We start from the raw sequence: 17,663 nt of genomic DNA, 5'->3' as shown, positions 1-17,663 counted from the left end.
GAGTGAAGTGTACTGCAGTGGTAGAAGGAGAGTGATGGTAATCGGAGATGTTGAGACATGGATGAGGGGAAGTAAGCAAGGACACAGTGTTCTGTGTATGAAAAGGTAACATCGTTCCAAAGCCAGGTGATTTTAAATAGTGTTTCAGTGCCGAACAGAGACACTCAGTCTTTGCATATTAAATAGGTTTCGATAGGCTTGTCCAATTATAAGGAAAGGTAACATAAAAAGACCACGCTTTGCTGTTAGTCTTTAGTACATTACTGAAGGTGATGTCTCTATTGTACCCAGAGACAGACTAGAATTAAAGAATGCATATTTACGTTTGATTGTACTCTGTTCAACTGCTCTCCACGCTGAAGGAGTGTAAGCCAAAAGACGAACTCACTCTTTCTTTGACAAACAATTATTTTCGGCATTTAAGAAGACTCTTGTACACATATTCTTTAACGTTGGATAGATTTTCTTTTATTTGGAAGAAGACTACCATATTCTTTAACATTGGCGAGCCAGCCCTGGCCTTTACTTGTATGCTTTTCGAAAACGCCTCGGATGGTTGACACTGGACGGATAGTGAAGACTTATATCACTACGGACTTGAGCTAGACGAGCTCTGCAGGATAAACGGCCTATTATACTTACTGTCTACAAACATATGACGGCTTCATGAAACCAAAGGACTCAGGAAAAAGAACAGATTTTATGTGTGGGTAGTACTTAAATAAGAGCGTAACAAACATAAAGTTGTATAGCGTTATAACGTGATAGTGGCTGGGATACTACTATAGCAGTTATACAGACCTCAACCTCTATAGATATCATGGAAGGGGAGGTTGTTGTATGGAAAACTTTGAAAAGAGACTGATCATCTCCAAATAAGCCAAATCCAAGAAGGAACAGGCTATTGTTGTACGGAAAAACTTTAAAAAGGTTAAGCCAAATCCAAGGTGGAACAGGCTATTCTTCCGGATGGCAGAAAAAAAAATAGGAAATAATGATTGCTGGATGTCATGGGTGATGGAATAGGCTCAGTACTTTGCATCTGTCTTTAACAAGGAAGAAGATGTTGCCAGAGTCTCAGTAAAGGAAGATATAGTTGAGATACTGCATGGGCTAAAAATTGATAACGAAGAGGTACTTGAAAGGCTAGCTGTACTTAAAATAGATAAGTCACCCGGTCTGGATGGGGTGCATCCTAGGTTGCTGAGGGAAGTAAGGGTAGAAATTGTGGAGGTACTGGCCATAATCTTCCAAACATCCGTAGATACAGGGGTGGTGCCAGAGGACTGGAGAATTGTAAACGTTACACCTTCGTTCAAAAAAGGGTGTAAGGATAAACCCAGCAACTATAGGCCAGTCAGTTTAACCTTGGTGGTGGGGAAACTTTTAGAAACGATAATCCCGGACAGAATTAGCAGTCACTTGGACGAGTATGGATTGATTAGGGAAAGCCAGCATGGATTTGTTAAAGGCAAATCATGTTCAACTAACCTGATAGAGTTTTTTGATGAGGTAACAGAGAGGGTAGATGAAGGCAATGCAGTTGATGTAGTGTATATAGACTTTCAAAAGGCTTTTGATAAAGTACCGCATGGTAGGCTTGTCATCAAGATTGCGGCCCATGGAATAAAGGGGGCAATAGCAACGCGGATACAGAATTGGCTAAGTGACAGGAAACAGAGAGTAATGGTGAACGGTTGTTTTTTGGACTGGAGGGAGGTGTACAGTGGTGTTTCCCAGGGGTCGGTGATGGGACCACTGCTTTTCTTGATATATATTAATGACTTGTACAGCGCACAATTTCAAAATCTGCAGATGACACAAAACTTGGAAGGGTAGGAAACAGTGAGGAGGATAGTGATAGATTTCAAGAGGATATAGACAGGCTGGTGGCATGGGGAGACATGTGGCAGATGAAATTTAACGCAGAAAAACGCGAAGTGATACATATCAGTAGGAAGAACGAGGAGAGGCAATATAAACCAAAGGGCACAATTCTAAAAGGGGTACAGGAACAGAGAGATCTGGGGGTATATGTGCACAAATCGTTGAAGGTGGCAGGGCAGATTGAGAAAGTGGTTAAACAAGCATACGGAATCCTGGACTTTATAAATAGAGGCATGGAGTACAAAAGTAAGGAAGTCATGATGAACCTTTATAAAACACTGGTTCAGCCACAACTGGAGTATTGTGTCCAGTTCTGGGCACCGCACTTTAGGAAAGATGTGAAGGCCTTAGAGAGGTTGCAGAAGAGATTTACGAGAATGGTTCCAGGGATGAGGGACTTAGTAACGTGGATACACTGGAGAAGGTGGGGTTGTTCTCCTAGGAACAGAGAAGGTCGAGAAGAGATTTGATAGAGGTATTCAAAATCATGAAGGGTCTAGACAGAGTAGATAGAGAGAAACTGTTCCCATTGGCAGAAGGGTCAGGAACCAGAGGACACAGATTCAAGGTGATTGGCAAAAGAACCAAAGGTGACATGAGGAAAAACTTTTTTACACAGCGAGTGGTTAGGATTTGGAATGCACTACCTGAAGGGGTGGTGGAGGCAGATTCAATTTTGGCTTTCAAAAGGGAACTGGATAAGTACTTGAAAGTAAAAAAATTGCAGGGGATAGGGCGGGGAGTGGGACTAGCTGGATTGCTTTTGCATTGAACCAGTGCGGACTCGATGGGTCGAATGGCCTCCCGTGCTATAACCTATGATTCTAAGAAGCATTGTGATGCAGTTGGCTTGTCTGGTCTTGTCTTTCTTTTCTGTTTTGTTTCTTTCCTGGCACTTTGCTGTAGATTCGTAACGAGGGTTGTTTGTTTTGTTGTTAACATTAAAACAGCCTATAAAGAGTTGTGGGAGATCCACCCCAATAACAAGGACAGGGAAGTAATGCGCAAATTAAGGAAGGAAAGGAGAGCGAGGAAAAGTGAGCAAGAATCGAACAAACAAATAGGGGTCGCCGCTTTGTCTCTCGAACATGGGGAAGAAGTGGACTCCAGTTCAGATTCTAATGGGGAGGACCCCATCCCTCGAACATGGGGAAGAAGTGGACTCCAATTCAGATTCTAATGGGGAGGACCCCATCCCTTGAACACGGGGAAGAAGCGGAGTCCAGTTCATATTCCAGTGTGGACGACTCCATACCTCGAACATGGGGAAGAAGTGGAGTCCAGTTCAGATTCTAATGCGGAGGACCCCATACCTTGAACACGGGGAAGAAGCAGAGTCCAGTTCAGAATCCAATGGGGAGGACCCCATCCCTTGAACACGGGGAAGAAGCGGAGTCCAGTTCAGATTCCAGTGTGGACGACTCCATACCTCGAACATGGGGAAGAAGCGGAGTCCAGTTCAGATTCTAATGCGGAGGACCCCATACCTTGAACACGGGGAAGAAGTGGACTCCAGTTCAGATTCCAATGGAGAGGACCCCATACCTTGAACATGGAGAAGAAGCGGAGTCCAGTTCAGAATCCAATGGGGAGGACCCCATCCCTTGAACACGAGGAAGAAGCGGAGTCCAGTTCAGATTCCAGTGTGGACGACTCCATACCTCGAAGATGGGGAAGAAGCAGAGTCCAGTTCAGATTCCAGTGTGGACGACTCCATACCTCGAAGATGGGGAAGAAGCGGAGTCCAGTTCAGATTCCAGTATGGACGACCCCACCCAGAGATGGGAGGATGGGGTTCAAAGGGAAACCATCAGATAGGAGCAGGAGGAGGACAGTGGTAGCAGTCAAGGGGCAAGCTCTCAATCCAGTAGTAGCACTAGTAGTACTGACGCAAGTAATGTAAATTATGTGTCTGGACGTACCCGGTCTCAAACAGCAGGGGGTGTGGGACTGGCTCCTGTTGTAACTAAGCGAGTCCAAGTTAGAGGGGACACGGATATGTCCACAGGATGAATGACATACTATTACTCATCGAAATATATAAAATTATAACAGGACTAGACAGACTAGATGCAGGGAGGATGTTCTCGATGGATGGGGAATCCATAACCAGGGGTCACAGTCTCAGGATACGGGGTATGCCATTTAGAACCGAGATGAGGAGAAATTTCTTCACTCAGAGGGTGGTGAACCTGTGGAATTCTCTACCACAGAAGACAGTGGAGGCCAAGTCATTAAATATATTCAAGAAGGAGATAGATATATTTCCTTATGCTAAAGGGATCAAGGGAAATAGGGAAAAAGCGGGAACAGGGTACTGAGTTAGGCGATCAGCCATGATCATTTTGAATGGCGGAGAAGGCCCGAAGGGCCGAATGGCCTACTCTTGCTCCTATTTTCTATGTTTCTATGTACAGCAGGTCGATAGGGGCTTGAGCCTTACTGAACTATGTGCACTTGGGGAGCAAGTACACAAGTACAAGGGTATAGAAGATCTGACCCAGATGCTCAATAAGGTATAGGCCTTGAAAGTGGAGTCACAGGTGGATAGGGTGGTGAAGAAGGCATTCGGCATGCTTGGTTTCATTGGTCAGAACATTGAATACAGGAGTTAGGATGTCTTGTTGAAGTTGTACAAGACATTAGTAAGGCCACACTTGGAATACTGTGTACAGTTCTGGTCACCCTATTATAGAAAGGATATTATTAAACTAGAAAGAGTGCAGAAAAGATTTACTAGGATGCTACCGGGACTTGATGGTTTGACTTATAGGGGAAGGTTAGATAGACTGGGACTTTTTTCCCTGGAGAGTAGGAGGTTTAGGGGTGATCTTATAGAAGTCTATAAAATAATGAGGGGCATAGATAAGGTAGATAGTCAAAATCTTTTCCCAAAGGTAGGGGAGTCTATAACGAGGGGGCATAGATTTAAGGTGAGAGGGGAGAGATACAAAAGGGTCCAGAGGGGCAATTTTTTCACTCAAAGGGTGGTGAGTGTCTGGAACGAGCTGCCAGAGGCAGTAGTAGAGGCGGGTACAATTTTGTCTTTTAAAAAGCGTTTGGACAGTTACATGGGTAAGATGGGAATAGAGGGATATGGGCCAAGTGCAGGCAATTGGTTAGTGGTATAAACTGGGCGACATGGACATGTTGGGCCGAAGGGCCTGTTTCCATGTTGTAACTTCTATGATTCTAGGCACTGCAGCGATCCCATGCCTTGACTAATAAGGATGCATGCCGGTTGATTCAGGGGGCCTTACCTCCAAGTGTCGCCGTACCGGATCAATTAACGGTCGGTCCGCATTGGCTGGATTATGACGTACGAATGCGATCAGTCTGTGAAGCAGTGGGCGATCGTGTGGTGGCCAAAATGGGGAAGGTAATAGATTATAAGTCAAAAGAGGAGCACCTCACTCATTACCTCAGGACCTTCTTGGAGGTGTATAATTGTCATAGGGGAGTCAACCCACGGCTGCCTTTAATGAAAATGGTCCCACATTTATTAGTAAATCTAAGCAGAAGGTTGGTGACGCCTGTGGCCATTCGCTTCGACAATATGCAATAGACCTGACCCCCACCTAATCTCAGTCCAACATACACAAGGACATTCAAGCCTACCTTTTGGCTTGGTTTGAGGCCAAGCAGGACCTCCCACCGCTGAAAGGCAGAGCCACAAAAAAGGCAGCATTAACACGTAAGACTTATATTTCTAGGGGTAAAAATTGAGGAGGACAATAAGATGCCTGACCCCACTAAGGTTAAACTTATAGCCGATCTGCCACAGCCCCACACGGTAACGGCAATGCAGTCCTTTTTGAGAATTGTTGGAATTTATAGGGGGGTTTAGTGAAATAGCAGCCCCTTTGTATCAGCATTTACAGGGTAATCCCGGTGAGGACAATGCATTGATGGAATGGGATTCCAAGACACATCGGTCCTTTGAGAACCTTAAAAAGGCTCTTACACAGGCCCCTGCTCTGCATAGTCTGGACCCATCAAAGCTGCTTATCATGGAAGTAGTGGTGTCAGAACAATGTCTCTGCAATGGTGATGCAGAATGTGCACGGTAACTGTATTCTGGTGAGGTATTTTTCCCGCACCCTTATTCCGGTGGAACGATCTTTCCACCAATGTACAAGAAGGTGGGAAGGTGGGTCTCCAAGTTAGGGGATAAGAACACTGAGGTCCGACACTCCCAGAACTATCGGTTGACCTATATGTTGCAATATGAAGGGGAACCACTTACGTGTGAAGTAAAGGAGAATACGTTATCTGATCCCATAGGAACTGTACCTATACTGGGGTCGACCAGTGTTTACGTTGATGGTTCACGGTTTTACGACCAAGGCCAGTATCACACTGGAGCAGTCTGCTGGACCCCTCAACAAGATCCGCAGTCACCCTCTGCTGACCAGGAGATGCTAATTAAATGTCCCCCTCAGTATTCGGCCCAAAAGGCTGAGGTCATTGCAGTAGTTACTGCATTACAGTCCCTCACTGGAAAAGCGACTATTTATTCTGACAGTTCCTTTGTGTGCAATTCTCCAACTGAGTATCTGCCAATATGACAGAAAAGGGGTTTTTGTACAGCTGAAGGCAAACCACTCATGCATCAGGTGGAGTTGGATGCTATATGGAAATATGCTGAGGAGCAATCTGGACAAATAGCCATCTGCAAGGTCTAAGCACACCAAAAAGATGGCGCCAGTTTGCATGGTGATCACAATAACCTGGATGATCAGCTAGCCAGGAAAGCAGACATATCTGGTACTCCTTGGGTACCCTTGGTGGAGCTGCCAGCAGCTGCTGTCAGGACCAAGCCCAACGTCATAGATCTCAAAGCCTGCCGGGCCAGCGATCCTGACATACAACTTACTAGAGATGCTCTCCAAAAAGGGACAGATCTGCCATTATTATCCCAGCCACATAGAGATTCACTGATTGTTAAGGATGATGTATTGTATTATCAGCATGACCAATACATCACATTGGTTACACCATTAAGCTTACGCAAGGAGCTAAAAGTGTTTTTACATCAAATAGGAGGTCATGCATCTACCCAGCGGGTTCTAGACATGCTCCACAGCTGTTACTGGTGGCCAAAAATGCGGGTCGACATACAGCATCACCTCAGTCTATGTTTAATCTGTGTCCAATGAATCCAGCCCCTGCGACCAAGGAAGTGCCTATGGGTACCTTGGGAGTCATTACAAATTGATTACACCTGCCCTCTGCCCACTACTAAGGGTGGCTATCGGTATATTTTAGTTGTAATCGATGTGTTTACCCGATGGATAGAAGCGTTCCCAGCTCGAAAATATCATGCGATTATAACCACCAGGATCTTCCGGGAACAGATCTTCACCCGATGGGGCTTCCCTACCCCCATAGAGAGTGACAATGGATCACATTTTAGTGCAGACGTCATTAAGCAATTGTGTTACCTGGTGGGAGTGCAACAGCATTTTCACATCCCCATCACCCTGAATCTAGTAGGACGGTAGAACAATTTAACCGCACCCATAAAGCGGCACACAAAAGAGCCGTGCTTAAAGAGACAGATGACATGATCCGACTCCACACTGACTGGGTTGCTACATTACCCGGGGTTCTCATGGCTATCAAGGCAACGCCCATGAGTTCCACAGGACACAGTCCGCTCGAACTCATGATGGGATGTCAAATGCTGATCTCTCACCCCACAGGTGTACCACTTCCTATCACTACTCGCCACAAGCACCAACAATTCCTCCAGAATTTGCAGCAGTCCTTGGAGTCCACTCTCTTATCGGCTGCAAATAAAATGGGGGCAGCTCATTTGCAAACACAACAGGGTCATCTACCTGTTCGAAGGGTCTGCTACTCCGTCGGGGATCAGGTTATGCTGAAATTTTTTTTTTAAGGGGGTGACTGGGAAACCAATTGGGAAGGTCCATATGAGGTTATGGATAAATTGGGAGAAACCAATTTGAAATTGGCCATGCAAAAACGGGGAAGGAAAATACCGTACAGCTGTTATCACAGAGACCAGTGCAGGCCCTACAAAATGGGTGGAGTTGCTGCTTAAGGACAGATATAACATTTGGTCTTTCGTGGATACATGTACACCATGAAGGCAGTTGTCATCCTCATCTTGACAACGCACGTGGACCGTAATGAGGAAGGAATAGGTTTTCTGACAACAGCAAAAGTGTGGCATCGGTGCATCATCTTCGAATTCTGATTGAGGAAAAAGATGAGACTGAACAGAATGTGACTAACCGGGATATGGAGACAACCTGCCCGGAAATATAGAATAATCTAAGTAAAAATGGACTGGAAGTCATTGAGTCAGGCACAGTATTGTATAATGATGTGTTGTTTTCTTATCTTTACATTTATCCAATGGTTTTGTTTTGCCAACAAATGCTGTCCATAACGGTTAAACAGTTTTTAGAAAGGAACTGCTCTCAAAGGCAATTGTGCATGAAGGTTTTTTGTTTACTTAAATCCGATTCAAAAAGGGGTTAAATGGTATTAGTAAACAATTGGATCCCAAATTTTATTAAAATAAATCTGGAAATTAGATGGGAATATGGTTTGGTGTAAGGTGCAAAGAGGATATACATGAGGAGTTTGTGATCTATCTAAGGACATTGGTTAGTGGGAATGGGGGAGTCTGGAAAGCCCCACATACCTTTTGCTGTTCCAGGAATGGCTATTCGGCTGTGATGTGCTGTGGTGCTCATCGCTAGCAGGTGGCTTCACCCTGGATGAAGAATCCCCTAACTGTTCTCTACAGGTCGATTGATGGAACTCGAAGAACTGACATGGCATATTCGAAGAGAGGAAGATATTGCGTTACACCATATATCTGGTTTGTCACACCAACTGGAGAGGACCAAAATTGGGGATAGATTATTGGTGCCTGTTGGGCCCCACAATGTTACAAAAAAAACCTTCAGCCAAAAGCCTTATAAGCAGTTGTGGATTTTGCCCATACAATTCCACATGTTTTCTCGAGGTTTAAATAACTGTATTAATTGTTTTAATTATTTTGTTTGTTGCCTTATGTTGTGTTAAGTATTTGAGAAGAGAGGGAGCAATAAAATAAAAAAAAGTGAGGTATGTTGAGACATGGATGAGGGAAGAAATAAACACAGTGTTCTGTGTAACATCATTCCAAAGCCAGGTGTTTTTAAATAGTGTTTGAATGGCGAATAGAGACACTCAGTCTCTGCATATTAAATAGGTTTCAGTAGGCGTGTCCAATTATAAGGAAAGGTAACATAAAAAGACCACGCTTTGCTGTTGGTTTTTAGTACAATACTGAAGGTGATGTCTCCAATGTACCCAGAGACAGACTGGAATTAAAGAACGCATATCTACGTTTGATTGTACTCTGTTTGTTCAACTGCTCTCCACGCTGAACTTAATAAAGGAGGGTAAGCCAAAAGACGAACTCACTCTTTCTTTGACATACAATTATTTTCGACATTTAAGAAGACTCTTGTACACATATTCTTTAACGTTGGATAGACTTTCTTTTAATTGGAAGAAGACTACACATATTCTTTAACAGGAGGGAGGGGTTGTGAATGCTGGGACTTTAGGTAGTGCAAAGCTAAACAGAGAGTAATGAGAGATATGAGTCAGGAGTCTTACCTTTGCCAGCCTTGTGAGGTCATTGAACTTTTTCCTGTATTGCAGCTTGGGGATGACGCTTCTGGTATTAATCTGTTCTGCCACCTTTGCACACTTGTGCTGGACAGCTATTCTTGATATCTTCCTGCTGCCTGGTGAATAAAAGATGTATTTCCTCTTGCCGGCCTCTTCCACTAATGCAGAGTCAGAATAATGGGGAGTCCATGCAACTTCTCCTCTGCCTGCCATTGTCGACGATTTTCAATTATAGTTGCCTGCTGCCAAATTGCACCTCCGCTTTAAGAGGTACAGACTGCCTTTAAATGGCGTCATCAACATGCAATATTGATCCCCTTTTAGGCGAGCTGCCAATGAACAGTGCTAGTAGCGCTGGCAGCTTCTATTTATTTAAATTAGTACGGCGACTATTTGGGACCTTGGTTGCATCCATGTGATCAGGCTTGCGCTCCAAGCGGGGCGCAAATTCTGCATCCCAACACAGGCTTAAATTAATTTCTACCCCTTGATGTTTTTCTATAACTTTGGCCTAGGATTACCACTGACATTAGAGCTAAAAAAAACAAATATTATAATTACAGGTGCTCAAATCATAGAATCATACAGTACAGGAGTCCATTCGGCCCTTCTTTGAAAGAGCTATCCAATTAGTCCCACTTCCCTGCTTTTTCCCCGTTCTTTCCCCATAGTCCTGCAAATTTTTCCTTTTCACGTATATATCTTTTGAAAGTTACTATTGAATCTGCTTCCATCACCCTTTCAACACAGCATTCCAGATCATAACTACTCGCTGTGTAAAAGAATTTATCCTCATCTTCCCCCTGGTTCTTTTGCCAAAGAATGTTGGGAGTTCATCATATCATAAAGTTAATTTATTTCTAGCACCTATATTTAAAATGCAATAGTCTGTTTCCCTTAATTCTGTATTGACATTTCCTTTTTGAAATTGAATGGCTAGTGATTCAGAATCCAGACTATTCCAGTAGCTCTTTACCACAACATAAAAGAGACAATTTTGTTTGAATCGGGTTAGTTGAAAGGTTCTATTAAAAATGGAAATGGCCTGTTTAAAAGAGCAGCAATGTCTAATTGATTATCCCGAAAGACAGAGAAATACTGGCCCCAAAATTCCACATGGTGAGTTGTGCCAACGTGAGATAAGTTGCACCCACCGATGGTCTTGAGGTATTTGCACCAGAGTTTTGTGGGTCTGTTCATTTGCATATTCATTGGAGGAGTCACAGGTCTATCCTGTGTAAAACAATTGTAATGTGCTTTGGTGCTTAGAAATTAGAGTGCAGCCTTTAAAAAGCCAGTTCTAGCTGAAGATTGCAGCAGCAGGCTGGGGTAGCAGCAGGTAAGTACTAATGTCCTTGGGTTCGTGAGCTGACTGTCAGCTAGCTTGACTGGATATCCCATGAGTGCTGTTGTACCACTTTTCAAAAAATTCAGCCACAAGAACACCTGGCAGAAGCAACCAGATAAGGGAGAAAGGCATGACATAGAAGCATAAAAGAACTGCATTGGGATTCATTGCAATACCAGTCTTAAAGTGGTATTGTCATCTTCTCTTGTGGTTTGTAACGTTTGATTGCAGAGGAATACACAATGCGTCATTAGTGTCATAGGATCATGAATTACCTCTAGTCAGCTCCCCTGATGACTCGATGTTCCAGGTAGGGGTTGGGGTGAATTTCTACAGGGATAGGGTTCATAACTTCGGCGGGAGAGCCGCAAAAATACCAGAAAAACAGTGCAGTCACTTGTCTGTGCTGAGCCAGTCGATCTTAGTTAGGAGGCTACAACTGACCTCAGCACCAGGGTTGCCAACCCTCCCAGATTGCCCAGGAGTTTCCCTGAATCAAAGATTGATTGCCCAGGCACTGCTGCTAGCTTTTAAAAATCTAAACAGCAGATTGCCTTCACTTGAATACACTGTGAATAACGAATAAATGTATAATCAAAGTCACTGTTTTGGAAAAATGCACCCACTCTACCATACTAATTTTTTATATATATACTTAAGGGTTTCCTGTTATGTAATATTGGTACCCATTTAAACCATAGCTAAATCAGGAAGGACTTTTTCACACAAAAGGATAGTGAAAATCTGAAACTCTCCCCCAAAAGGTTGTGGATCCCTGTCTTCTGTTGACGGGCACTCAACCATTCCCTGTCTCCCATTTCAACAAATGGCCTAGAATTTCCTTGTAGCTGGTCCTGCCCCGCTACCGTAACTTTGATGAAATCTTAAAGAAGTGTTTCAGATGCTTACATAGATCAGAGGCGTCTTGCAGTATCAGTGCAGCCAAGATCATTGCTTTCAGTTGTATGTCCCACAAATTTATCATCCAATAAAGTCATAGAGGAGGTGAAGGAGGAGGCCCATCCACAACCAATACCTGGTGATAACACTGACAATAAACCAGAGGATGTCACCACAAAAGCACCTTTGCAGTCAGGAATAGTATGCAAAGCCTTCACCCAAGTACCTAAGCCACCCATTTCTCTAACACACCTGTCCTCACATACATTATACAATGACCTAATATACCATCCCCAATACTGTCCTCTGCACTACCTCAAACACCATGGAAGTATACATTAGATTTGTGCTACCATATTCTGCAAAAGCTGAAAGAAACTCTCTAGACAAAGTTGAAATAAAGTGCAAACAATTTATTTCTCTATAATTGATTTAAGGATTTGTGCTTAATGTGTTTGGCCCTAGTACTTCCCCAAGGTGACCGTATGCTGCATGTCTTCTAGAAGCAATTCTAGTGCTCCTTGTAGTGCTTCCACAGTGAAGGAATAACTGAGCAGGCTGGCTACTAGCTTTGAATAGGAGTCTGTTAGATTTGAGATGACCCTGCACCTAGTTTTATTGGGTTATATTGCCCTGCTACTGGGTCCACCACATCTAATGGTGCAGTAGCTGGCTGGCTGGTGGCACCCACTTTCTAGGATATCATTTGTCATTGGAGTCGGTGGAGGCTGGATCATCCAGAAGCAGCGTCACTGTGAAAGACAGCAGCTCCATCCATGCCTACTACAGTCATGTCCCCGCTGCTTACCACTCCATCATCATGTCCACTGATCTCTGTGGGAACTGTCCTTAGACCGTGCTAACTCCAATGGTTTGTGAAGCCAGACAAAAAAGCCTGCTGTACACTGGTGCCGAAGGTTTCCATTCTAAAAGTGTGAGCATTCATGAAATATATTTCCACTCTGCAAAGGATTACAAAAACTGGAGACTTTGCTGAAAAAGCAAATGAAGTTGCCATGGAATAAACGATGACCTGGCGTTGTGCACAACTTCATAGATGTTGGTAGTGGACTCCTCTACAGTTATTGCTTGCATGCTTTGGACATTGTCAAATTATTCCACAAGAGAATTATGCTTAGAAAGCAATCTTTTTTAAATAAATGGGCCCGGTGAGGTCCCAATCCCTGGATTTACAGATGAGGATGGGTGTTTGCTGCCCCTTCAGTGCAAACAGCAGTTTCCTTTACTGCTTCCTCCTCATTTGTACTAGAGTGTATCACGTGTGCTCCCTTATCAAGCTCACAATGCAAGTTGCTTGGAGTGGATGTACCTCAGCTGGTACTTGTGACAGATGGAGTGATGTTAGGTGCTGTGAGGTGCGAGCTACCTATGACTGGTTCTTGGAATATCTATGAAACAAAAAAGGAACATATGTTAGAATGCTGGCTGCATGACATCGCTTCAAATACTAAGTACATGGCAATATGCTATGTGCTTTGGCACTGTACTTTGGTCTGTGCCTGAGTGACAGTGAGTGAGTGAGTGAGTGACAGTGATTTAGTGAGTGAGTGACAGTTAACGAGTGACAGTGAGTGAGTGAGTGAATGACAGTGAGTGAGTGAGTGAATGACAGTGAGTGAGTGAGTGAATGACAGTGAGTGAGTGAGTGATTGACAGTGAGAGTGAATAACAGTGAGAGTGAATGACAGTGAGTGTGAGAGTGATAGTGAGCATCAGTGAGTGGATAGAGAAGAAAGGCATGAGAAGGATATTTGCCTTGAGCTTGGTGGAGGCCTCCAACTTCAAATTGTTACATTCCCTTAGAATCATAGAATCATAGAAGTTTACAACATGGCAACAGGCCCTTCGGCACAACATGTCCATGTCGCCCAGTTTATACCACTAAGCTAGTCCCAATTGCCTGCACTTGGCCCATATCCCTCCATACCCATCTTACCCATGTAACTGTCCAAATGCTTTTTAAAAGACAAAATTGTACCCGCCTCTACTACTGCCTCTGGCAGCTCGTTCCAGACACTCACCACCCTTTGAGTGAAAAAATTGCCCCTCTGGACCCTTTTGTATCTCTCCCCTCTCACCTTAAATCTATGCCCCCTCGTTATAGACTCCCCTACCTTTGGGAAAAGATTTTGACTATCTACCTTATCTATGCCCCTCATTATTTTATAGACTTCTATAAGATCACCCCTAAACCTCCTACTCTCCAGGGAAAAAAGTCTCAGTCTATCCAACCTCTCCCTATAAGTCAAACCATCAAGTCCCGGTAGCATCCTAGTAAATCTTTTCTGCACTCTTTCTAGTTTAATAATATCCTTTCTATAATAGGGTGACCAGAACTGTACACAGTATTCCAAGTGTGGCCTTACTAATGTCTTGTACAACTTCAACAAGACATCCCAACTCCTGCATTCAATGTTCTGACCAATGAAACCAAGCATGCCGAATGCCTTCTTCACCACCCTATCCACCTGTGACTCCACTTTCAAGGAGCTATGAACCTGTACTCCTAGATCTCTTTGTTCTATAACTCTCCCCAATGCCCTACCATTAACGGAGTAGGTCCTGGCCCGATTCGATCTACCAAAATGCATCACCTCACATTTATCTAAATTAAACTCCATCTGCCATTCATCGGCCCACTGGCCCAATTTATCAAGATTCCGTTGCAATCCTAGATAACCTTCTTCACTGTCCACAATGCCACCAATCTTGGTGTCATCTGCAAACTTACTAACCATGCCTCCTAAATTCTCATCCAAATCATTAATATAAATAACAAATAACAGCGGACCCAGCACCGATCCCTGAGGCACACCGCTGGTCACAGGCCTCCAGTTTGAAAAACAACCCTCTACAACCACCCTCTGTCTTCTGTCGTCAATCCAATTTTGTATCCAATTGGCTACCTCACCTTGGATCCCGTGAGATTTAACCTTATGTAACAACCTACCATGCGGTACCTTGTCAAAGGCTTTGCTAAAGTCCATGTAGACCACGTCTACTGCACAGCCCTCATCTATCTTCTTGGTTACCCTTTCAAAAAACTCAATCAAATTCGTGAGACATGATTTTCCTCTCACAAAACCATGCTGACTGTTCCTAATCAATCCATGCCTCTCCAAATGCCTGTAGATCCTGTCTCTCAGAATACCCTCGAACAACTTACCCACTACAGATGTCAGGCTCACCGGTCTGTAGTTCCCAGGCTTTTCCCTGCCGCCCTTCTTAAACAAAGGCACAACATTTGCTACCTTCCAATCTTCAGGCACCTCACCTGTCGCTGTCGATGATTCAAATATCTCTGCTAGGGGACCCGCAATTTCCTCCCTAACCTCCCATAACATCCTGGGATACATTTCATCAGCTCTCAATCTCAAGGATTTACAAGATGATTTGTTTGAAGGCACTCAGAAGTTTGTATTTGCAGGGCCCTGCTCCAGTGTGGGTCTGCTTCCCTCTGTTATGTCCTTGTCCTGCGAGTAAAGAAGTAATGTTCAAAAGATGGAAATGTCAGGAGCACACACAATGAAACACAAATGTCTATGCTGAAGCCTGTCATGTGTGTGAATACATGAACTTGCATCATGCAGCTAGGTTTTCTTGCGTGAGCTCTTGTAAGGGGTCAGTGTGTCAAAAGTCTCAATGATAATTTGCAGCCGGAATATGTGTCTGCTGCAGCTTACTGCATGGTAAGCAGTCAAAGGTCTATAAGGTAGTCTGAATGCTTTACATGGGACAGTAGTTAATGTGTAACAAAGTGTGAGAGAGCATGTCTCATGACATGCATACTTTTCTCATCTATTTGGCATAAGGTGCTGGTAGGTAGCCTTACCTTTGTTGATTTCTTTGTAATTTTGCGCCATCATTTATGAGTGTTGCAGACTGCATTTACACATTGCGTCACCTCCAGCCAGCAACTCTGGAACACTCCATTATGGACTGGATGCTCTGGCGTGCCAAACAGGGCAAACCACCTGTCCACCACTATTTCCATTTATTATATTCATATTATACATTTTATTACAAGAAATTATTTTAATGATTTAAAGAAGCAAACTGTTATGTGTGTTATTTTAAAAATGAAATTGTTACTTATCCTCACCTTTCTTCAAGGTATAACATAACATATTTTTCTTATCTTCAAATCAACTGAGGTCATTAGTCTGGGAAATGTATGATTTACTCAAAATTTGGAACCACAAAGTCGTGAATTACAATACTTGCCAAGGGACAAATTAAATATCAATTAGTGTGGATAGTTCAACTGCATCTTGCAACAATTATTTTCTGTACGGAAAATATTTTGCCACCAATTCCCTGGTGGCCAGTCCCATGTCAAATGGACAACAGAAGGTTTAATCTGGGACACAATGATCATATGTTAATAATGGCAGCTCTACCACCTGATATTGTTGAATTATATGTTCACATTGCACTACTGCATCCGTGAGTAACAATCTGTTATATCTGCTTTTCCACTGTCTTTCACATTTGTTTTTCAGTGTAATTCAGCAAAGAAAAAGATGTGGGTCTGAAATTCCACAGAGCCATTTACGCTGATGTCACACTCCTGAGCTGAGACTTGTGGTGCTGATCTTCTGCAGTGCTAATCCTGCTGTAATTTGCAGGGTCAACTCATTTAATCCCTTGGCGATTCAGTCATGTTAATCTCATGCAAAACACTCAACAAACATGATTCATGAAACTGTTATGTTTCCATAGCACAATATTAACTTCAAAATTCAGTACAAAAATATATTCCCCATTACAACTTTAAATGTCCTTACATACATCAGGTGCTGATGTACTGTTTTGGAAGATAGTGGTGGTTCTATTTAGACACTCAGCTGAGTCTCCTAGTCTATAATCAAATCATAGCTCCCAGATTACGTAGGAGTCTTCACAGCAGTACTTTTAAAAGGACAGATAATATTAAAATGATGAGATAAATCATTTGAATTGTAAATGAGAAATACTAAGACATTTTAGGGTAGAACATTTTAAAAACCTATATATGTTACTTAAACCTAATTTTCATATACATGATAACTTATAACTCAAAAATGTACTATTTTTATGAAGCTTGAGGAAAATAACTATTTTCCTATTAGGGATAATACATTCACAAACTACAGTAATTAGACTTAATTTACTTACCCAATTAGATGAATCAAAAATATACATTTCCATACAACCCAAATTATTCTTTGTTAAGTTCATAAAAAGTATCATTAATGGCTAATATACAATGGATATACACGTATTTATAATGGTTTAAGTCAAGCTCTCATGGATGATTGTCTTGCATCACAAATTAATATGATTCCTATCAGTAACCTTTCCACTGCCAGTACATCTGTTTGACTGCCTGCCATGCATAGGGTGTGCACAGTCCTTACTTCACGGATTTTCAAGCTTGTATTAAGGAGTAATCACTTTTTAATACAACTTTTTGCAATGTTGTGAAATAAAACAGTGATGTAGTCTTAATTTTTAAAAAACTGTCAATATGACCACGATTTTTATACCTTACTATAACATTGAAGAAGCAAATCTGAATTTTATATATTTCAACTTAATTATGTGTTAGACTTAACAAATTAGGAAATCAACAAAAGTAATAAATAGTTTAATGTCTGAAAGGCTAGATCTATTCCAAAAAGCATTCTTCACTTCACCAACAAAAGAATGTGCTTAATCAGAGAATATTCATTCTGTTACGGCTAGTGGAGTCTCATGTGATAGAGAGGAAAGTTACTGTGGATCAAACAGGTGAAAGAGGTTACTGAAAGCTCAGCCAATGAACTCGGGAGAGCACATCTTTTACTTCTAGTTTTTTGGATATACA

General features: G+C 42.7%; 1 protein-coding gene across 1 annotated transcript in view; it reads right to left on the bottom strand.

The window, feature by feature from the left end:
- LOC137332124 (protein phosphatase 3 catalytic subunit alpha-like) overlaps positions 1-17,663 on the bottom strand; it is a 463,527-nt gene that overhangs the window by 125,784 nt on the left and 320,080 nt on the right. The gene's annotated exons all lie outside the window — the stretch shown is intronic.

The sequence above is a fragment of the Heptranchias perlo genome, chromosome 14 (assembly GCF_035084215.1).
Source record: "Heptranchias perlo isolate sHepPer1 chromosome 14, sHepPer1.hap1, whole genome shotgun sequence".
Classification (NCBI taxonomy): Eukaryota; Metazoa; Chordata; class Chondrichthyes; order Hexanchiformes; family Hexanchidae; genus Heptranchias; species Heptranchias perlo.
This window is presented reverse-complemented; position numbering and strand designations above follow the sequence as displayed.